Raw genomic sequence first — 24,410 nt, forward strand, 5'->3', positions numbered from 1 at the left:
GTTACAACCTCCATGTTGAGCCCAATCCCTTCTTTAAAAGCTTTTGTCCCAAAAACTGGTGAATGGATTTACACCACTTTACTATAAGCACATTTTCTCCATACAATTCTAAACTTTTCTCATATTTGGTGTAATTCCATTAAGATATTTTTTTCTGTATAGGAAAGCAAAGTTTCCTATTGGAATTAACTTTGGAACTCAACATTTTACAACCACCTCTTTTGTTCTTGGCCCCAGCTTAAAGGATCAGTGTGAATCTTTCCATGAAAGAGCTGAGGTGGGTGAATTGCCAACAAACATTTCATAATTTTGGAGAGATGGGGAGAAATTAGGACTTCATACCTTTTCTCTAGCTAGTATTTTTCACTCTCTCTCTAAAACAAACAGACAGAGTAATATAATGGGTAATCTTATAATGTGGCCCTATATTGTCATCAGGAGGTTCAGGGGACATTGTAAACAATGAGGCCAAAGGCATAGTCGTTTGCAAATGTCACCAGAACCCCAAGTTTTCTAAATGGGATCATATTGCACTTTATGTGTTATATCATTTTTATATTACTTGTAAAAGCTGTGGTTTTTCTAAATGGGGAATGTTTATTGGAAACTCTCACGTTCATAACTGGATTATACTATTCGTTTTTCTGAACTAACAAGAATTATTTTTAAAGTAAATTACCTGGAGAAGAGAGGTATTCTTAAAGGTAATTTCTTCTAATTGAAGCAATGTGGACTGATTGGAGTTAGAGGGCCAGATGCACCACCATTAAGTTTAGAGAGTCGCAAACTGCTCAAAATTGCGACTCGCAATTTGCGATTCGCTAAACCTAATGTACAACAGTGTCTCAGACACTGTTAGCTATTCCCTATGGGGTCACAAATTGCATGCCTCATGAATATTAATGATGCTGTCGCAATTTGCGACCCCATTGGGAATGGCTAGCACTCCCAGGGATGGTGGCCTGCAGGGGTCAGCAGACCACCATGTCTGTGACTGCTTTTTTAAATAAAGCAGTTATTTCAAAATGCAGCCGGTTTTCCTTAAAGGAAAACGGGATGTATTTAAAAAAAAAGGCAGTGGTCCCTGGGACCACTACCTGTGCTTAAAAAATATATGCAAACCCATTCACAGAGGGGTAAGGGTCCCTTGCGGACTCCTTCCTATTTGTGAGTGGCTTAAGACCCTTTTGACATGGGTGGTAAGCTGCGACTGTTTCGCGACCGCAAATGCAGGTTGCAAAACAATAGTACATGGCAATTGCACTCGCTATTAGGAAGGGACGCCCTTGGCACGCCCCTTCCTAATAGCGAGTTGCTAACCATATTTTGTGAGACGCCAATAGGTTAGCGACTCGCAAACTAGGGTTAGTACATAGGGCAGACGTTTTTTGCAGTCGCAAAGGTGCCAAATACCCCTTTGCAACCGCAAAAAAAGGTCGTACATCTGCCCAGAATGTTCACATTTTTTGTACCTCACCTTGAACGTGGAACATATACATCCACACGTTAAAAATCTCCATGTTTTATTCCTCTCACTTTCCTTCTTTGGTGTTCCTGCTCCTTTCTGAACAAGCCCCGCCCACTCCGCGTCTTCCGCTCTCCTCCCCCTCCTGCCCTTTATCCGAGCCTTGTGTATTGACATGCCTCGGAGGTGCGTGCTGCGAAGGCAGCACGAATTAATCAAAATTAACAACATGTGGAAAGGTAGAAATGATTTTCTGAGTATCTAATTAAATGACACCATTAGCGGAGGCAGGCAACATTCTGCAAGCTTCTCTCCTTTTACTGTTTACAAGCTGCTCGCTTTAAAATCGTTTGTACGCCATAAAACAAAGTCCTTCCAGTAAAGCCTTTTGCCACTCAGGGATTCTGTCTGCAATGCACGAGAAAACCAAACACAGACAATCAAAAGAGGCGCGATAAGTTATGCATTCGAACAGATGTGTACGTATATGTGGGCTAGGATTCCCCCAACACAGGTAAGAAACAAAAAAAAAGCTCAGCTGAAACAAAGGCAAACAGTGCCAAAAGAGACAGGTATATAATGTTTCCAAAGCCTTGTATGTTCACTGGTAACTTGATGGCAACTCAATCAAGCATGTGTCAATTGATTACATGATGGGCTAAACCCAATCAGCCTGACTAGGTTCCCAGGTCCACACGTGATGTGCTGGTCACATTTGCAATTCACAGTTGCAGTCCATGATTTTCTTTGAATTCTGTAGCTTGTATTTTTGCATATTTCATTATAAAACAGGACTACAGGTTCCAGAACTCGAAGTACAAAAACGTGGACTGGAGCAGCACACCACTCATGGACCTGGGAAACTAAGAAGTTATGAATTCTGTGGTGCTGCAGGTTGAGTACCGCCTGTGTTCGACATGTTATTGTTTTGAGCTAGGATACTTTTGTTTTTGCATACTGCACTTCTGCTGTTTATATGGCAGTTTAGTGCTGTGGATAATCAAGGTTTTGTGAAGATAAAGAGTCCCAGGCATTGGGTGAGGCAGTCATTGATACCAAGATAGGTGAGGTGGACATTGGCAGCGAGGCATGAACAGTGGGACAGGTAGATACAGACACAGGGACAGTAGACCAGGCCACAGAGGGGCAGAGACATGTACTACAGGGCAGAGAGGCATGGACACTGGTAATGAGACATGGACACTGACCCTGGGAGAAATAGGCGCAGGAGAAGCATGAAAAAGTAATCTAGCAGAGAGACAGGCGCGGGGGAAACAATGATACCGGGCCGTGAAGGCATGAGTATTGGAGGACAGAGTCGTAGACTCTGGTCCATGAATAATGAATGTCCTCATGTCCAAGTGACTGTAAGTACCGATCGCAGTGTCCATGCCTGACTGTCACTGTGTCATCATTGTCCTACCTTAGTGTCTCTGACCTTCCCAATATCAGCCTTGCACATGTCCACTTGCCTCTGCTTTCTCCCTCTCCTTGTGTCTGTGCCTTCCTCTCTATGCTCCTTTGCGCTCTTGTTCCCTTAATCATGGATCTCCCCTAGTGTCAGTTGGTGCCAGTGTTTACGCTCTTGTAGGTGTGCATTCCAGTGCTGATACTCATTCCACTGAGACTGAGGGCCACTAGCTACCACAGCCACATAACTGATCACCATTTTATCCCATGGTCCATGGTTGACCAACAACATTGCCCATAGCTGCAAGTCACACTCCTTATATCAGGACTTGGAGGGTGGTGCAGCATTTCCCTGCTGCCTCTCAGTGCTTTGGGTGGCCGTGAGCAGCAGCGGTCCGTGGAGGGAGTTCCGTGGGGCGGAAAGGCGGGGCGGGGGAGGGTCAGGGTGGGGGGTACTAAACACCGGATTATGGATAATTGGAGGTAAGTAAACAATGAAATAAATAAAACTAATTTCGTAGCGCGCGCTGCACCGCATTTTGTGATGCAGGGCGCGCTACGAAATTCGTTTTATTTATTTAATTGTTTACTTACCTCCAATTATCCATGTTCCGGTGTTTAGTACCCCCCACCCTGCCCCTCCCCGCTCCGCCTTTCCGCCCCACGGAACTCCCTCCACGGACCGCTGCTGGCCGTGAGTGATAGAAGGGAAGAAAGGAAGGCAATTTCATGCAGGCTGATGCACTGCTCCGCTCAAACACTAGATCCAGATGCAGGAAAACAATGTTTAATGTCATATTGTGGAAAGTGAGAAACTTAACGCTTGCAAAGGGAGAATTCCCTGAGTTTGCAGGCAAAGGTAAAACGTCACACATCTCTAATGCAAGTGTTAGTGAAGAGCGGCCTGGTAGTTTGAGCTGGACTGTTCTCGTGAGGAGTGGGTCAAGACTGATTTGGACATGGTTGGGTCCAAACTGAGGTGGCATGGTGGGCAAAAGAACAATGGGTTGGAACGCTACGCCAAGCAATTGTCAGTCGTTAGTCAAATTGCAAGCATTCCTCCCATCACCTTTTGTGTGCTGGGTGTTAATGAAGTTGCCAGGGTTAAAAGACTGCTGACGAGAGGCAACTACCTCGAAACACGTGTCCAGGGATGGCACACGCCACGCATACTCGCACTCATGACTCGGGCATAGGCGTACCCGCCGACGCTGACCTCAGGGACCATTTTCATTGGGGGAACACGACTGGTAGGTGTAGCAGTGTGCGACCAATTAGCTTTAACTTTATATATTCAGGCTCCCTTGAGCCGGTGGAGTCGACGGACTCATGGTGTACGCCCTGCGCGCTACGAGAGGTACTAGACCTGATACGATTTTTAGCAGCTTACACAGCAACCCCACACATTTTCCTACTCCCTGCTGACGAGAGGCAACTACCTCGAAACACGTGTCCAGGGATGGCACACGCCACGCATACTCGCACTCATGACTCGGGCATAGGCGTACCCGCCGACGCTGACCTCAGGGACCATTTTCATTGGGGGAACACGACTGGTAGGTGTAGCAGTGTGCGACCAATTAGCTTTAACTTTATATATTCAGGCTCCCTTGAGCCGGTGGAGTCGACGGACTCATGGTGTACGCCCTGCGCGCTACGAGAGGTACTAGACCTGATACGATTTTTAGCAGCTTACACAGCAACCCCACACATTTTCCTACTCCCTGCTGACGAGAGGCAACTACCTCGAAACACGTGTCCAGGGATGGCACACGCCACGCATACTCGCACTCATGACTCGGGCATAGGCGTACCCGCCGACGCTGACCTCAGGGACCATTTTCATTGGGGGAACACGACTGGTAGGTGTAGCAGTGTGCGACCAATTAGCTTTAACTTTATATATTCAGGCTCCCTTGAGCCGGTGGAGTCGACGGACTCATGGTGTACGCCCTGCGCGCTACGAGAGGTACTAGACCTGATACGATTTTTAGCAGCTTACACAGCAACCCCACACATTTTCCTACTCCCTGCTGACGAGAGGCAACTACCTCGAAACACGTGTCCAGGGATGGCACACGCCACGCATACTCGCACTCATGACTCGGGCATAGGCGTACCCGCCGACGCTGACCTCAGGGACCATTTTCATTGGGGGAACACGACTGGTAGGTGTAGCAGTGTGCGACCAATTAGCTTTAACTTTATATATTCAGGCTCCCTTGAGCCGGTGGAGTCGACGGACTCATGGTGTACGCCCTGCGCGCTACGAGAGGTACTAGACCTGATACGATTTTTAGCAGCTTACACAGCAACCCCACACATTTTCCTACTCCCTGCTGACGAGAGGCAACTACCTCGAAACACGTGTCCAGGGATGGCACACGCCACGCATACTCGCACTCATGACTCGGGCATAGGCGTACCCGCCGACGCTGACCTCAGGGACCATTTTCATTGGGGGAACACGACTGGTAGGTGTAGCAGTGTGCGACCAATTAGCTTTAACTTTATATATTCAGGCTCCCTTGAGCCGGTGGAGTCGACGGACTCATGGTGTACGCCCTGCGCGCTACGAGAGGTACTAGACCTGATACGATTTTTAGCAGCTTACACAGCAACCCCACACATTTTCCTACTCCCTGCTGACGAGAGGCAACTACCTCGAAACACGTGTCCAGGGATGGCACACGCCACGCATACTCGCACTCATGACTCGGGCATAGGCGTACCCGCCGACGCTGACCTCAGGGACCATTTTCATTGGGGGAACACGACTGGTAGGTGTAGCAGTGTGCGACCAATTAGCTTTAACTTTATATATTCAGGCTCCCTTGAGCCGGTGGAGTCGACGGACTCATGGTGTACGCCCTGCGCGCTACGAGAGGTACTAGACCTGATACGATTTTTAGCAGCTTACACAGCAACCCCACACATTTTCCTACTCCCTGCTGACGAGAGGCAACTACCTCGAAACACGTGTCCAGGGATGGCACACGCCACGCATACTCGCACTCATGACTCGGGCATAGGCGTACCCGCCGACGCTGACCTCAGGGACCATTTTCATTGGGGGAACACGACTGGTAGGTGTAGCAGTGTGCGACCAATTAGCTTTAACTTTATATATTCAGGCTCCCTTGAGCCGGTGGAGTCGACGGACTCATGGTGTACGCCCTGCGCGCTACGAGAGGTACTAGACCTGATACGATTTTTAGCAGCTTACACAGCAACCCCACACATTTTCCTACTCCCTGCTGACGAGAGGCAACTACCTCGAAACACGTGTCCAGGGATGGCACACGCCACGCATACTCGCACTCATGACTCGGGCATAGGCGTACCCGCCGACGCTGACCTCAGGGACCATTTTCATTGGGGGAACACGACTGGTAGGTGTAGCAGTGTGCGACCAATTAGCTTTAACTTTATATATTCAGGCTCCCTTGAGCCGGTGGAGTCGACGGACTCATGGTGTACGCCCTGCGCGCTACGAGAGGTACTAGACCTGATACGATTTTTAGCAGCTTACACAGCAACCCCACACATTTTCCTACTCCCTGCTGACGAGAGGCAACTACCTCGAAACACGTGTCCAGGGATGGCACACGCCACGCATACTCGCACTCATGACTCGGGCATAGGCGTACCCGCCGACGCTGACCTCAGGGACCATTTTCATTGGGGGAACACGACTGGTAGGTGTAGCAGTGTGCGACCAATTAGCTTTAACTTTATATATTCAGGCTCCCTTGAGCCGGTGGAGTCGACGGACTCATGGTGTACGCCCTGCGCGCTACGAGAGGTACTAGACCTGATACGATTTTTAGCAGCTTACACAGCAACCCCACACATTTTCCTACTCCCTGCTGACGAGAGGCAACTACCTCGAAACACGTGTCCAGGGATGGCACACGCCACGCATACTCGCACTCATGACTCGGGCATAGGCGTACCCGCCGACGCTGACCTCAGGGACCATTTTCATTGGGGGAACACGACTGGTAGGTGTAGCAGTGTGCGACCAATTAGCTTTAACTTTATATATTCAGGCTCCCTTGAGCCGGTGGAGTCGACGGACTCATGGTGTACGCCCTGCGCGCTACGAGAGGTACTAGACCTGATACGATTTTTAGCAGCTTACACAGCAACCCCACACATTTTCCTACTCCCTGCTGACGAGAGGCAACTACCTCGAAACACGTGTCCAGGGATGGCACACGCCACGCATACTCGCACTCATGACTCGGGCATAGGCGTACCCGCCGACGCTGACCTCAGGGACCATTTTCATTGGGGGAACACGACTGGTAGGTGTAGCAGTGTGCGACCAATTAGCTTTAACTTTATATATTCAGGCTCCCTTGAGCCGGTGGAGTCGACGGACTCATGGTGTACGCCCTGCGCGCTACGAGAGGTACTAGACCTGATACGATTTTTAGCAGCTTACACAGCAACCCCACACATTTTCCTACTCCCTGCTGACGAGAGGCAACTACCTCGAAACACGTGTCCAGGGATGGCACACGCCACGCATACTCGCACTCATGACTCGGGCATAGGCGTACCCGCCGACGCTGACCTCAGGGACCATTTTCATTGGGGGAACACGACTGGTAGGTGTAGCAGTGTGCGACCAATTAGCTTTAACTTTATATATTCAGGCTCCCTTGAGCCGGTGGAGTCGACGGACTCATGGTGTACGCCCTGCGCGCTACGAGAGGTACTAGACCTGATACGATTTTTAGCAGCTTACACAGCAACCCCACACATTTTCCTACTCCCTGCTGACGAGAGGCAACTACCTCGAAACACGTGTCCAGGGATGGCACACGCCACGCATACTCGCACTCATGACTCTGGCATAGGCGTACCCGCCGACGCTGACCTCAGGGACCATTTTCATTGGGGGAACACGACTGGTAGGTGTAGCAGTGTGCGACCAATTAGCTTTAACTTTATATATTCAGGCTCCCTTGAGCCGGTGGAGTCGACGGACTCATGGTGTACGCCCTGCGCGCTACGAGAGGTACTAGACCTAATACGATTTTTAGCAGCTTACACAGCAACCCCACACATTTTCCTACTCCCTGCTGACGAGAGGCAACTACCTCGAAACACGTGTCCAGGGATGGCACACGCCACGCATACTCGCACTCATGACTTGGGCATAGGCGTACCCGCCGACGCTGACCTCAGGGACCATTTTCATTGGGGGAACACGACTGGTAGGTGTAGCAGTGTGCGACCAATTAGCTTTAACTTTATATATTCAGGCTCCCTTGAGCCGGTGGAGTCGACGGACTCATGGTGTACGCCCTGCGCGCTACGAGAGGTACTAGACCTGATACGATTTTTAGCAGCTTACACAGCAACCCCACACATTTTCCTACTCCCTGCTGACGAGAGGCAACTACCTCGAAACACGTGTCCAGGGATGGCACACGCCACGCATACTCGCACTCATGACTCGGGCATAGGCGTACCCGCCGACGCTGACCTCAGGGACCATTTTCATTGGGGGAACACGACTGGTAGGTGTAGCAGTGTGCGACCAATTAGCTTTAACTTTATATATTCAGGCTCCCTTGAGCCGGTGGAGTCGACGGACTCATGGTGTACGCCCTGCGCGCTACGAGAGGTACTAGACCTGATACGATTTTTAGCAGCTTACACAGCAACCCCACACATTTTCCTACTCCCTGCTGACGAGAGGCAACTACCTCGAAACACGTGTCCAGGGATGGCACACGCCACGCATACTCGCACTCATGACTCGGGCATAGGCGTACCCGCCGACGCTGACCTCAGGGACCATTTTCATTGGGGGAACACGACTGGTAGGTGTAGCAGTGTGCGACCAATTAGCTTTAACTTTATATATTCAGGCTCCCTTGAGCCGGTGGAGTCGACGGACTCATGGTGTACGCCCTGCGCGCTACGAGAGGTACTAGACCTGATACGATTTTTAGCAGCTTACACAGCAACCCCACACATTTTCCTACTCCCTGCTGACGAGAGGCAACTACCTCGAAACACGTGTCCAGGGATGGCACACGCCACGCATACTCGCACTCATGACTCGGGCATAGGCGTACCCGCCGACGCTGACCTCAGGGACCATTTTCATTGGGGGAACACGACTGGTAGGTGTAGCAGTGTGCGACCAATTAGCTTTAACTTTATATATTCAGGCTCCCTTGAGCCGGTGGAGTCGACGGACTCATGGTGTACGCCCTGCGCGCTACGAGAGGTACTAGACCTGATACGATTTTTAGCAGCTTACACAGCAACCCCACACATTTTCCTACTCCCTGCTGACGAGAGGCAACTACCTCGAAACACGTGTCCAGGGATGGCACACGCCACGCATACTCGCACTCATGACTCGGGCATAGGCGTACCCGCCGACGCTGACCTCAGGGACCATTTTCATTGGGGGAACACGACTGGTAGGTGTAGCAGTGTGCGACCAATTAGCTTTAACTTTATATATTCAGGCTCCCTTGAGCCGGTGGAGTCGACGGACTCATGGTGTACGCCCTGCGCGCTACGAGAGGTACTAGACCTGATACGATTTTTAGCAGCTTACACAGCAACCCCACACATTTTCCTACTCCCTGCTGACGAGAGGCAACTACCTCGAAACACGTGTCCAGGGATGGCACACGCCACGCATACTCGCACTCATGACTCGGGCATAGGCGTACCCGCCGACGCTGACCTCAGGGACCATTTTCATTGGGGGAACACGACTGGTAGGTGTAGCAGTGTGCGACCAATTAGCTTTAACTTAAAAGACTGATGTGGTTGAGAAGGGAGACCTGGTGACTCTGTGAAAGGAAACATGGCACAACTCATCAGTTACAGCTGGACTGCAAAGCATGAGTGTGCACTTTACTAGGAAATGACAGATCACTTGAGCATCATTACAAAAAGTGCCCTATTATAGAAAAGGCTGTAGATGATCATATGACACCTTCTATAATCCAGATCACACTAGTGCACATTATGCGACAGCGCAATCCAGAGGGGGTGCCCCTCACTTGCATGGGAGTATGACCCCATGCAAATAAGGAAACACTTTGCTTTTGCACCTGTACTCTTTCCCAGTTGTGGGTGCAAATGCAAAGGAGGTGTCAGTAGGCACACTGACTGTGCGCCTCATGGTGGCGGCACAAAGTCACTGTGTCCCTCCAAGGGCCCCCCTAGTGAGAGTAGCACATGGGGCAAACCACTAATGCATACATTGTAGGCAGGTACAGCAATGCACTGCATCTGCCTGCGGTGGGAAAGTGCCCCCCCCCCCTTTAAATTCAGACCGGGTCTCAGACTGCAAGTGAAAAGCAGTACAGCTGCTTGAAACAGTAAGTCCATCTTTCACTAATCCTCTGTTCAGAGTTCCACGAGACTTTGCACCTGCACTTTGAACTGTGCAGTCGCTGTAATAGGGCCCATTGTTTCGGTCTGTGCCCACCGGACTTTAGTCAGGGTGACTACAAGACAGAATGGAACAATGCACCATATAGGTAATACATCCCCTGGGCCTATATCATTATGGATGCCACATGACCTGGGAGTGATGAGCCCTGGTAAAGAATGATGTGTACCAATAAAGAGCTGTGGAGCGTGCAAAGTTCTTTTGGGAGAGCTGTAAAAGGCCTGAGAAGGACCCTTATGGGACATGAAATGAGCTGAAGCACAAATGGGGTCTTATTCCAGAAAGTTTCCTGGGGTGCCATAGGTGTTTATTTCTACTCTTTACCAAATAGGCACTTTGGTATTAGAGAAGGAGCTGAAGATGTGAAACCTCTTCTGTAACACAGATCACACTCATGCCAAAAGGTGTGCTGGCTTAGTAACCAAGTGACCGTCTCACATTTGCATGGGGACAGGTCCCATTCAAATGAAGGGTTAATTTTGCCTTTGCGACTGCACCGTTTTGACTCACTGAGGGCCTCATTTGCAAGCCCATTGTGCTGCTGGTGCGTCACTTTTCTGCAGCCCAGATTAAAAGAGGAAAATGCCATCAATTATTGCTTTCATGCAGGAAAGTCTTTCTTCCTGCACAAAAACAATTATTCCCGCAATGCAGTCACCCTTGCTACAAGACGCAAGGGTACTTGTACATAGCAGCCAATTATGCACCAGTGGAGGGGAAAGCACACAAACCCATCATTTTGTTGTTAATGCAATGCATCCCTGCGCTTTTAATATGACTCAGCTCGGTGCAGACAAATGGTTTGCGGCTCCATGTTGCGTAATTTTTTAAAACTAAAGCTCTGAATGTGTGCCGCACCTTAGGTAGTACAGTCACTGGGGCAGATTTACAAGAATGTGATGCATCTGTACAGATGTGTCACTTTCCCTGCGCCACCCTTAGAAACCCTTGCGCCACCATAGATGCACCGTATTTACAATACGGTGCACTATGGCGCAAGGATTGAAAGATGCGTCAGAACCTCTGACGCATCTGTTGGCGGAAAAGTCACTCATTGCTGGAGTCATGTCGCAAGCATGATGCAACTCCAGCAATGTGTGTTGAGGCCTATTTCCACTACACTGCGTCACTACTTACGCCTACTTCAAGCAGGCGTAAGGTTTTGACGCAGTGCCATCCTAAAAGTGGCACAGTGAAATCTTGTAGATTTCACGGAGTCACTTTTACAAGGCCTTTCTGTGTGGGAACGCCCACCCTGCATACATTATACCTGACGCAGGTATAATGTGACGCAGGGCTTTACAACGTGACACATCTCCCTAGAAGCGTCACATTGAAAATAGGCCGCATTGTTTGTGCCGCTGTTGAGTCAAAAAAGTGACAAAACTGCAGCGCAAAAGTCACGCAAGGGGCTTGTAAATATCCCCCACTGTGTCCTAAGGACCTCACCGGCCCGCAGCTGTCGTCCCACACTCAGTTGCAATCACATCCTGTACTTGTCTGGAGGGGGATCCTTGCCTGCCCTTGAAATAAGGACTGGTCCATCACCCGCAATCAACAGCAGATACACAGGATCAGACTCTGCATCTTTCACTAGTGAGCCTGGCTACAAGGCTAGGGGAGAAATTGTGAGTTTAAGGAACATATATCTATGGACCCCTTTACCACATTTTATTTCAAATTACTGTGGATTGCTGAAATATCATGAATGGTTTCCAAACAACCTATTGCTTTTTGCAAACCATTCACAAAGAACAGTGCTAAACAGGGTCATAATTACATCACTGCGCGTTATTTTTTTTAATTGATCTACTCTTTATGTTAAATCTGTATACAATGTTGAGGCATAACATTATTAGCGCCCCCACAGGATTGTTTTAAGATTTTGGAAGTTTTGATGAGGCTGAATGTAGGTTATGTAAAGTTATGTTATGTTATATTTAGCTTCTATAGCGCTCGAATACCTGGCGGCGTTTTGGCGCTGTCCTAAAAAATGACCGGTGTTGTATGCGGCCCTCAAGAGAAGAATCTGCGGGGATATATATAATGGGGGTGGGTACCTTTTAGATATGGCACCTAATTCTCCCTGTCATCCCAGCTTTTCTCAGCAGTGGTTGCTGACCCAAGAGAACAAGCAAGATGCTCGCTTATCCTGCAGAGTGGGATCAGTGCCCTGGAAGTAGGGGCCTGGCCTTCCTTCAGTTACTACTTCAGAAGGACCCTACGTTCTCTGTGTCACTGCTGATCAAATCTGTGCTACGAGATGGACATTTCGGAAATGGCTGATTTTTTAAACCATACCATGTTTTAAAAAAAGTCCCTGTAAGTCCGAAAATGCAGCCTGGCGGTGCCTGAAAATCCCTAACTATCTGAAGGTATCACACAAGAACGTGTTGCCAATGAGCAACTATGTAAAATGTTTAAAAATGAAACTTCACTTTGGGATTGTCAAGAATTATTGGCAGCAATGAAAGGTTAATTAATGGAGTGGTGAAAGGGCAAAGCATGCATTTCAGGGGCAGGTATTCTAGTGGTAATGGAAAAACATTTACACTTCAGTAAAACAATGGAGCTTGCTAAAACGTTTTTCACTGACCCCAATGAAAGCACCCAGGGTGTGAGGGCTCCACCCCTTTGGGAGTCACGCTTTGTAGCAGCGTTGGCCACAGCTGCAGCCGAATGAGTCAGGATTTAAAAGATGTAAACAAAGCTTCACTGCTCTCGCGTCAGTTTCCGTTCATAGCCCAGGCAGACTTTCGCGAGCCCCTCGGCTAAAATATTGACCCCAGTGCCCTAATGATGGTAGCGCCTATGGACATCCTTCTCTGATTCAGGACCACTGAAAACTCGCCCAGTGCCAGACAGCCCCCTTATTCCCACCCCAACATCTTCGCCACCCTACAACTGCAAGGCTGGGTCAAGACTACACCCACCCAAATGGAGACAGAACACCCCCGCCTGAGGGAGAGGCAGAGGGCTGAGACCGCCTACAAGCGACCCTCATCAACACCCTGACAGGAGGGGCAGCCACGGTCCACCTCAGGGACGTAAAACCAACAGACACCCCACTCAATCCTCCCTCCATTGTCAACGCACCCTACCCACCCGAAAGTGTCATGCGAGGGGCGTTCACTAATTATTAATTTCTGCACTTTTTTTATACAGTGCACAAAGACTTTATTCAACAAGCTAAATTTTCTTCAATTTTAAATCGAAGAAAAATATTTAATTTGTTTTTACCATTCTTTAGGTGGAACCAATATTAATAATACACCGGCAGGGTGAGACATTCCTGTAGGTCACTCACAGGTTTACATAAAAAAATGGACGAAAACATATATAAGCACCTCAGCGGCAAATATAAAAAAAAAAAACAGACAACACATCAACAGATCCTGACTCATATGCAGAGATGATTAGATAATATATTCCTTCATTCCTGTGTGGACACCTGAAGCCAATAGGTAAATACTTAACTCGATAAGGTCCCATATGACGCTATGGTAGTCGTGCCTAAGTTTTGTATCGTTGTCCTTTATTTAATTATTGCGGGCAATCTTTGAAGTTCAAATGGCACCTACTTGCTCCCCGTATTAGCCTATGCATTTTGATCTCCATTTTATGGGGCAACAGTTCAATGAGCTATTTAGCCGGGGCCCGCAGTTGCACTGCTGCTCCCATGTACCATCTACTTAGTGCAGGTGGTCGTCGCTTTAAGTGGGATGAAAAAACGGGGGGTCTCTAAAAGAGGCGTGGTCTATATAATTAAGGGCGTGGCTTAAAAACACCTAAGCTAAAAATCTGTCCTTTCCATAGTGTAAAAAACACAACCAACTAATGGTTGACACTGCGCACTGTGCTAGGGGTACCTCAGACCCTAAACAAATGATCACCTTATCATACAAAATCAAACTCAACGATCCAACTCAAATAAGCATATATTGTATATTAGTTCATATACAAAATAGATAAATGAATACAAAAGTGGTTAAACCAATGTTCAAACGTTACAATAATTATTTACAATCATCAACTGAATGCTTGACTAACAAGGAAAATCTATGTTACATAATACATTTGATTGTTCACTTGATGACTTAAAGGTGAGCCCAATGCATTTCGGGACTTAGATGTCCCTTCGTCAGGGGAAATCTGTGGACAAAAGAACATAGTAATCATGGACTACATATTTGGAAAAAAACTTAGAGTCACATAGTATGATACTCAATATTGAACTTCACAAATCCAATGTTTACCAATCGTGATTGACCCACATGAGTACTTTATTCTACATACCCCTGGAGAATACGCTTTAAAAAAAGTCTGAGTTTAGTTGAGAGAAAAGAATCAACGTCACCCGATAGTGTGAAAAACACCGTAGTGATGTAGGTAGGTGAAGTGGTTGTTGGAATAGAAATTGTGCCAAGGAAAACCTGAAGAAAACGTAAGAATGTATGGCGAGAGAATCTCACCTAATGTATTAATACGGTAAGGTTGATAGAAAGGTGATGAAAAAAGAATTCACAAGTACCGGATCTCGACACGGCTGCAAGAGAGAAACACATGGGAATAGACTAATGTGCAAAAAATTCATCCGATGGTGATATGCTTAAAAAGGAAACTATGTAGAAAGTGCCTGACTCACCGACAATTTTGAAAACGGGCCCACGGTGGTGGAGACTGAAAGCGAATAAAATATGCTCCCCCATTTCTTCTTTCCATAGTGTGCCACAACACTAGTATTTTGCTGGTTCTGTCATTGCATCCAGACATAATACAACAAGCAACATTACACCTACAACAAGCCAGGACTATTGACTTTGTCAATGTTTATTAGTTGCATAAGATAAATAAGCAACAACGATGGTTTCATTGTATATATAACTTGTTAGAAATGGGATTTCTGGTTGGCTAGGGCTTGCGTCTAAGCCAGGCAGAAACCACCACTCTAGACAGGGCAAGGGAGTTACATGCCAAGAATAACCCCGGCTCACCCCCTTGGTAGCTTGGCATAAGCAGTCAGGCTTATCCCAGAGGCAATTTGTAAAGTGTTTGCGCAACACACACACACAGCAGCAACACACTAGGCACACCACAAAAGAAACTCCACACAAGGTTATATAAAAATAGCCTTTGTATTATCCAAAATACATTAGAATCATAATCACACATATACACTGTGCCAACTGGCACCAGGTAATAATTTACAAGGGATTATATACATGGTAGGGCCAATCAGGCCACTGTCAAAATCTTTAGAAAGCACAAGTAGCAAATATAAGACAACTAGTAACTACTGGCAAAATACTGTACTCAGCATTATCACTAGCAACAGAAACACATTATGTCTGCATCACAATAGGCATAACCACATTATGCATAAGTCACATTTTGGAGTGCACCGTAGTAACACTCCCTAGCTGCATACATCACCTTCAGCATAAACACATTATGCATTCTTATACTTCCTTGTGCCCTAACAGTACACACAGGTACTCAAAATGACCTCAGGCCAACTGGCCTTCCTGGGGTTCCAATTGCCTTGTCTCAAAATTCATGGCTTCAAATTATGGGACCTTCCAAGTGGCCCTCTGGCTGCCTTGACAGCAAAACCAATGTGTGTAATGCACTATTGCGGGGGAGTGTATCTCACTCCTTCCTTGTTATAAAAATAAACATGCCCCCGCCGTTGCAGCTGCCCGTGCTCTAGGGGTGCAGCTGGGAAAACAAGCCCTGGCACTACCGCGCCTCTCGAGTCCCACTCCGGGACTCGGGGAACCCAATTGCCCCCACGTTGCAGCTGCCCACGCTCTCGCTGTGGAGCTTGGAAAGAAACAGAAAGCACTGGCACCAACCAGGCTTGGTGAGCCCCCTTCACTGGGACCCTTCCGGTGCCGCTCTTGGCACTACAATGCTCCCCAAAAAGAACTCTGCACCGTCACCCACAGTGCCTGAGGAGCCCCGTTCACTGGCCTCCTCCTGGGACAATCGCTCGGCCCCCCTCTGGTGCTTGTCTCCTCTGGCTGCTGTCTTTGTTGCAGGAGGAAGACATGGACCTGGCCCAATGGGATCCCCACTCACTGGGGCTCTCCTTCGATGCTCACGGCCCCCTCCGCTCTCTAGGGACCCGCCTCTCTCTTTAGCAACACGAGGAGGGCGGAAATGGAGCCCGCAAAGCTCCCGACTCTTCTACAGCATGCGGGGGTTCCCTCAACGATACGGGAACCCCGCCACACATCAGGCATCGTGTTGCCTGACTTCCTCTGGGAGGCAGGAAGAGCCCATGAGGCTCCGTCTCTACGGCTGGCTGGCCCGCCCACATCCTGGCAGTCCTTGCCTGACCTTCGGCGGTGACTGCAACAGCCCGTGGCTCTTCTATTACAGCACCAAAATGCGGGGTAGGCTCCCGCTGCACTTCCTGGCACCACCAAAACATGGGGTAGGCTCCCGCTTCTCCGGAGACCACCACAATGTGGGGTGGGCTCCGGCTCCACCTCAATGCAGGGTAGGCTCCTGCCTGACTTCCCAGCAGCATGGGGGAGTCCCCACGCTGGGATTTCCCTGAATACCCCGCAGCACTGCGCTGCTGGGCACCAGCGCTCCTCTCATCCTGGAGCAGTTGGGAGGAAGATATAGCACCCTTGAGGCACTAGGAGCCAATAATTTGGAGGGGCATACCTGGGGCCAGGCAGGCCAGCTCACAGGGCCCTCCAGCAGAGGGGCAGTCCCTCGTGGCGGTTCCTCCTGGGGCCCAGCTAGCAGCAGGCACCCCAAAATAGCGCACTTTCAAGGGGTCACAGCCCCAATATTTATACAGCATTTCTCTTTGTCTGCTCTGGCCCAGGGCTTGGGGGAACCAGCCTTAACTGGTTCTGGGGAGTGTTGAAGCACTCTGTTGACCAGGCTTCCACCCTCCTTTGTCAGATTGGGCTCTGTCATCAGACACACCACAGCGGGGCGGAGCCAGCATTTACCCAGGCAGGCACAGACCTATTCAGTGTCAGGGGCTACTCCTCCCACTACTCCAAATACAGATCTGCCTATTCAGCCTAGCTCTGACTCACCCTGCCCTCCCTGGAGCCACACACCTCACCAACCCCTGCCACTCCAGAGCCAGACATGCAATACACATCAGGCAGGCAGACACATAGCACACAGAAATGACAACTTCTAAAAGTGGCATTTCTAAAATAGTGATAATAAATCTGCGCGTACAATACCGTATTATCACTATTCCAAATATACCAAACTTAACCACTCTGCTCTTCTCATATCAGGAATTACCACTGAAACACTTATCAGGGAACCCCCAATGCATTCCTATGAGAGGGCAGCCTCACAGCAGTGAGAAACCAAAATGGCTGTTTGTCACTACCAGGACATGTCACACACTTGAGGTACATGTCCTAACTTTTACCTACAGTGCACCCTGCCTGTAGGGCTAGCTAGTGCGTACCTTAGGGGTGACTGACATACAGTAAAATGGGGGTCACAGACGAGGCACACACTTTAGGTGTCACGTCACAGCGACAGTAGCAATGGCAGAGGCCTGAGACAGGTTTGAAAGGCTACTTTGGTGGGTGGCGCAATCAGTGCTGCCCCCTAGTAGCATTTAATTTACTGGCCCCAGGTAAATGAGATACAACATTACTGGAGACTGATAGATAAATTAAATATGCCAAACAGGTGTAGACCAATTACCACAGAGAGCACACACACTTTACACTGGACAGCAGTGCTAAAGTGCCCAGAATCCTAAAACCACCAACACCAGGTCAGAAAAAAGGCTAGGAGTAAGGCAAAACGTTCAGGGATGACCCAGCAAAAAGGGCCAAGTCCAACAATACTGAAAAGGCTTCAGTTCTGAAATGATGATACTGTGAAAGTTTCTATGAAGTTACATCAAAGGCTGTGAAGGATGGCACTGCTGCAGAGTTAAGATTTGTTTTCCACCCTGATGGAGAGGGCAAAAAGGGATAGAGACCTGTTGGACTTGGCCCTTCTGGCAGGTTCACCCCTAAACTTTTTGCTTTTTACTGGTGACCTGGTGGTAGTGATTTTTGATTTCTGCGCACTTTACCTCTGTGTCCCAGGGTAAAGTGCGTGCGTGTAGCGAGGTTGGCCTGCCCTCCCATAGGAATGCATGGGGGAATGTATGTGTCCCTGGTAGTTCCTGATGCGTGGGGTGTGCAGGGTCCAGTCTGGTATGTGCGGACTCGTGTGATGAAATGCTGCCAATGATGTGTGCGGCGTGCATGTACCTAGTATGGAAGTGCCACTTCTAGAAGTGGGCACTTCTGTGTGCAGTGTGTAATGTGTGCCTTGTCTGGCGATTGGCTGGCTGAGGTCATGTGACGGGTTAGGGAATCCCCAGAGTCAGGAGGAGTCACCCAGTGGTGAATAGGGAGATCAGCAACTAGATGGGTGGGAGGAGTACACCTGGGTCCTGAATAGGGCTGGGTTTTCCCCACACAATGCTGGCTCCGCCCCCTGTGGTGCGACGGATGACCCTGGCCTGTTCTGTGAATAGGGAGAGGGGCTGAGCAAAACCGAGTGCTCAGGAACCAGTTGTAACTGGTTCGCCCCTCCCCTGCACCTTGAAACAAAGGTAAACCTGTGTATAAAATGGGGCTGTGACCCCAAGTAAAATGTTCTCTTCCAGGATCCTATCCGAGGGGGGCTGCTGCTGCTGGAGGCCAGGAGGAACCGCCACTTGGGACTGCCTTCCTGGCTGGAGGGCCCAGTGAGCTGGCCCCTGGCCCAGCCTTGCCCCCTGCCTACCTTCCTGAACTTTGCCAGGACTTTGTTGCTGGACCGTGCTTATAGCGCTGGGAGCGCTTTATTCTTATTGCTGGGGAGAACTGGTTGCTGTTGTTCCTGGACTGTGGGCGTTGATTTGGTTCCTAGGAGGACGCTTTAGGGGGTGTTGGCAGCGAAGAGAGACTGCCTCGCCCCCCCCCTTTCTTGGCTGTACGAGCGGGAGCCTACCCCGCTTTACTAGGGAATTAATATCCCTAGCGGGTGCCCACCCCGCCAGGGACCTTGCCGTTGTTCCTTTTGCGACCCTCGCGGGTGCCTACTCCGCTTATTTAATTATTTGTATAGCTGGAGCTCACCCCGCATACTGGTGCTGTCGCGGGTGCCCACCCCGCGTATTGCCTTGAAGAGAATCACCGCCGCGGCCGGGCTCACAGGAAGTCAGGCAGTTTGTACTGGGACATGGGCGGGGCCTCAACCCGGAAGCAGACGGGAGCCGTCCTTTGGTGACGAAGGAGGAGACGGAAGGCCAGCACTGAACGAAGTCCCGGTCCCGAGGACGGGGACCGGGTGAAGCCAGGTGCGAGTGCAGGGCTCCCAGGCTCGCAGAGAGCCCCGCGAGTGGCACCGCCGATCTACGGAGCCCGTGTGCTCCCACAGGTGAGCACTTCCCTCGTTGGGGGCGGCCTATTTGTTAAAGCGCCCCGAGAAAGCTCCAACGTAGGGGGACATTCTTTGTTCCAGAGCGCGAGGCCGCTCCAACGGGTCCCGCACTATTGTTGTAAGAGTGCCTGACGGGGTAGTGCTTCTCGAGCCTAGAGAGGCTCCAGCAGCGGGGCAAATTGCTTGTCACGAGTCCCCCGAGCGGGACTCCAACGAGGAGGGCAATCTTTGTCTGTGAGCCCACGAGGCTCCAACGTATACGTGGGCAGTTCTTTTAGTGTTCAGAGCGGCCCCAGAAGGCAGCGGGCCGCTCCAACGTATGGGGACACTGTCTGTTAAGAGAGCATGACGCTCCAACCCCGGGGGCAGTATTCCTTGAGCGCGTTGCACGTTCCAACTAGGGGGCATTTCCTGTTGTTTGAGCCCAGCGAGGCTCCAAGGGGCCAGTCCTTTGTTTAGAGCCCAGAGGGGGTCAAGGGACAGTCAGTTGGCCAGAGCCTGCAAGGCTCCAGCATTGGCCCCATCATTGTTCTACAGCTTCCCAGCACTTCATGGGCAGCTGCTCCGTTTAGGCCCCTGACACTGGGACACAGGGCGTCCTAGCCCCAACAAGGCCAGTTGGCCTAGGGACAGTCACAGGTGGTGACTTATGTGAGTTTGGCGCAATTGTGTTTTCCTGCACCTCTGAATGTGTTTTTATGCGTCATGTGCCTTGTGTTTACACCTCTGAATGTGTTGTGATGCATCATGTGTAATGTGCTTATACCCCTACAGGTATTGTGATACTTAGTTGGTTGTTTTTCTCCTAGTACAGGTGGTGCTAGTGAGGTTCTGGTTCCCTGTGCAATATTCTCCTAAGGTGGTTAGGGTTGCGTAGGTGGTACTTACCTGATACCAGTGGTTACTGGTTGTGCGCTACATTTTCTAATTAGTGCCGCAGTGATTGTATGTGCTATGTTCTAAAGTATTATTCCTACAAAGTGTTATTCCTACAAAGTGCTAGTTCTAAAAGTGCTGATTCCTGACAGTGGTCCAGGTGGCCCTGTCTTGTACATATCCCCTGTAAATTCTGCCTGTGCCTGTTGGCACAGTGTAAATTGTGTGAATATTATCTAATGTGTTTTGGTATAATACAAAGGCTATTTTTATATATAACCTTGTGTGGAGTTTCTTTTGTGGTGGGCCTTGGGTGTTGTTGCTGGGTGCGCGCACAAACGCTTAACACATTGCCTCCGGGATAAGCCTGACTGCTCGTGCCAAGCTACCAAGGGGGTGAGCAGGGGTTATCTTTGGCGTGTAACTCCCCAGCCCTGACTAGAGTGGTGGTTTCTGCCTGGCTTTGGCGCAAGCCCTAGCCAACCAGAAATCCCATTTCTAACAAGACCCATCTCAGCACCTGCTTTTAAGAACTGCTGATGCTGAGTACCGCCAGGACCCTACCCACTTAAAGTCCTGCAGGTGGTACATGACAGCATAATACAGGCCTGACTAATGAGAACCATGCTTTTTTTTAGCCAGTAATCGCCCCACCCCACACTTCCAGTGTCATGCTATTTGCTATCATGGCCAAAGTAAGTGGTATCTATTTTTGATTGGCAGTGTTTCCAGGCTTCTCACATGAATGGAATAGCTAAGTTAACATTGCAGCAGTGGGGTGCTCAGGAGAACTACCCATTGACCTAGTTAAGCAAATGGCAGGTCAGCCAGTGATTGGCAAACTTGTATCCAGTCAGCTCAAATCAGTGAAGGTTTTTAAATGATTTGCTTCCCAAAATTGATAAATAATTACATTTTTGATGGAGAAGATGTGGTCTAGGTTGACTAAATGATTTCCTTTGAAAATGTGCCTCAGTTCTAGTCTCCATTTCCCAACTTGTTTAAATGTTGTGAACATGGGCAAAAAATGTCATCTCATAGGCTTAAGTTGACTTCTCTTCTGAATAATTGAGGGGCATATCAGCAAGGGCCAGCAAAAATTATCACCGGTTAACGCTGAATGTTATCGCTGAGATAGCGTGCTATCAGCAACGCTCATCTCAACAGCGATAAAATTCCAGGCGCAAGCTGCCAAATGTGTGATTATCGCTGGAAATCCAGTGATAATCGCAGAACGTTTGGCGATAGCTTGTTGATAGGGCAGGGCAGACTCAGCCATGATATCCACCTTCCATTGGATATCATGGCTAAGTCAGATGAAAAGCAGGCGTAAGGAAAGTAGCAATAACTGCGGTTAGCGCTACTTTTCTTATCGCTCTGCAGGTTAGCGTGAGGCTAGATAATAGGAGAAATGTAGGTTTAGCGACATTTCTCATGTTCTTTTGGAAAGGAACGCCCACTTTGCATCTCATTAGAGATGCAAAGCTGGGTGTTAAGGGAAAGGGCGCTAAGGCAAGGATTCATGCGATAGCGTGACCTTGCTGATAAAGTGATAAAATTATCCCCTCTTTTCGGCCGTAAACGGACGCAAAAGCAGCGATAATTTTATAGCGCCGCCTTGATGATATGCCCCGTAATACGTAAAATCAGATGCACGCCCTAATACCAAGAGCTAGATAAAAAGTGGGTATTCGTGTGTAAAGCTTGCCACGGACCGTATTATGAAAAGCAGCGCTGGCTTAGCGCAGAGTCAAGTCCCTCTTTATGCATTTGAGGGGCTGTAGCATAATCCTATTCTTTGCACCGCCTCAATACAAACAGGGTCTGCGTGTTTTTTCCCCTTTTTTTCTATATTGTATACAAACACTAAAAAAAATGTATTGTTGAGCTTCTGCTGCATATATAACAGGGGTCAGAATCATGCAAGGAAATTACTGCACGGTGTTTCGGAGCTCTGCTGTCTGCAGCCCGTGCACTAACTCAATTTTTCGATTTAATGTATGCATTGTAGACAGAAGAAAGAAACTTGCAGCTCCCTTCTGTGCAAATAATGGGATCATGGTAAGGCCTGAGGTGCTTAAAGTTCATACATGTAACGCAGAATTTCTGCAAATGAATAGATTAAATGCAGACAGCACAAATCAGAAACAGTGAGCAGAAATTGCCACTCTGCTTCCAGCTTGTTCTGTCAATAGTTCAGGCAGTAACATTCGGGGTTAAGTACATGAACTTTAGACACCCCAAATGCAAAAGAAAAAAAAAAGAGGCACTGAACTCTGCTGAGCCCAGACCATCATGCCGCCCTCTACGGTATGATCGAAGTTTCTTCATCGTATCTTTTAGAACCTTGGACAGCAACCGACAGCAACCGCACTGCGGTCGCTGTCCAAGGTCCTACAAAGCAGCGTTCAGGTTTTTCATGCAACTTAGAACCCTGTTGTGCCTGTTCCTGTCAGGGTACTAGAATAGAGTAGGCCCCTTTTCGCCAGTGAGTGGTTTTCCAACAGGCTGAGCCTCTGAGAGGCTGGTAGGTGTTAGAGGGCGCCAGGCACACGATTCTGGTTCAGACAAAATTCTTTAATTTTCCTATCCTGGTCTTCTCATACATCCAGCAATTCGTACAATTTTTTGTAGCCAACATGTGTTTCATCGTATTGGTGTATTCACCATTGACTTCATCAGGGACAAACTCTTATTATATTTAGGCGTACTTAGAAACAGTCTCCAACTACTATTGTTTCCGTCAATTATAACCTTTTACGTCCCATTCAAGGTGTGTCATAAATACTAATAAAAAGTAAACACTGGAACAATTGGGACATGGGGGCATATCAGCAAGGCGAGGCGATAGAATTATCGCCGTTTTTATCGCCTAATTAGCAAGCTCACGTTAACGCGTGAAAACTTGCGTTAGCGTAGGAATTCCTAACGCCCAGCTTTGCATCTCTAATGAGATGCAAAGTGGGCATTCCTGACCTGACATGACAGGAGAAATGAACATTTCTCCTATCATCAAGCCCCACGCAATGAAGCATAGTGGCAAGAAAAGTAGCGATAACCTCTGTTATCGCTACTTTCCTTACGCCTGCTTTAGGACTGATCTAGCCATGATATCATATGGAAGGTGGATATCATGGCTAAGTTTGTGAGTCCCTATCATCAAGCTAATGCCACATTGCGTGAGATTATCGCTGGGTTTCCAGCGATAATCTCACGTTAGGCAGTTAGCGTGAGGATTTTTATCGCTTTTGAGATAAGCGTTGCTAATAGCTCGCTGTCACAGCGATAAAAATCCACGCTAGCCGGCGATAATTATCCTAGCGCTAAGTGCGCTTAGTGATAATTATCGCCGGTTGTTGCTGATATGCCCCTTAGTTATTCTATACCTGAGTTCTCAGGAGAATTACCCCCAGGTCCCTTCTGTCCTCGCCCCATTCCTGAAAATAGTGGAGATCACTATCTCCGCGACAGAAAAAAAGAACGGGAGCATGCTGGGATACCTAACCCACTCCCTCCCGCTGGGAGTACATAAGCGGTACCAGCCCAGCATGCAGCCTGTTCTTTTTTTCTACTTCCGACAGGATGGGATGTGTTTGCTGACTTGCCTGATTTTCTTCCCTGGATGTCTCATCTGGCTACTGGGCTGTCCTCAACATCCTGTTCCGTGTTCTCCTGGCCTGCTGGGCTTGCTGGGAGTCGCGTTGATGGGCACCCTGTCCTTTCCGGCTGGGGAATCGTTCCTCCAGATTTCTTCCGGGTTACAACGCGTGTCTTCCTATGGCTTGGCCGGACTGGAAG

The sequence above is a fragment of the Triturus cristatus genome, chromosome 11, assembly GCF_964204655.1.
Source record: "Triturus cristatus chromosome 11, aTriCri1.1, whole genome shotgun sequence".
Taxonomy (NCBI): domain Eukaryota; kingdom Metazoa; phylum Chordata; class Amphibia; order Caudata; family Salamandridae; genus Triturus; species Triturus cristatus.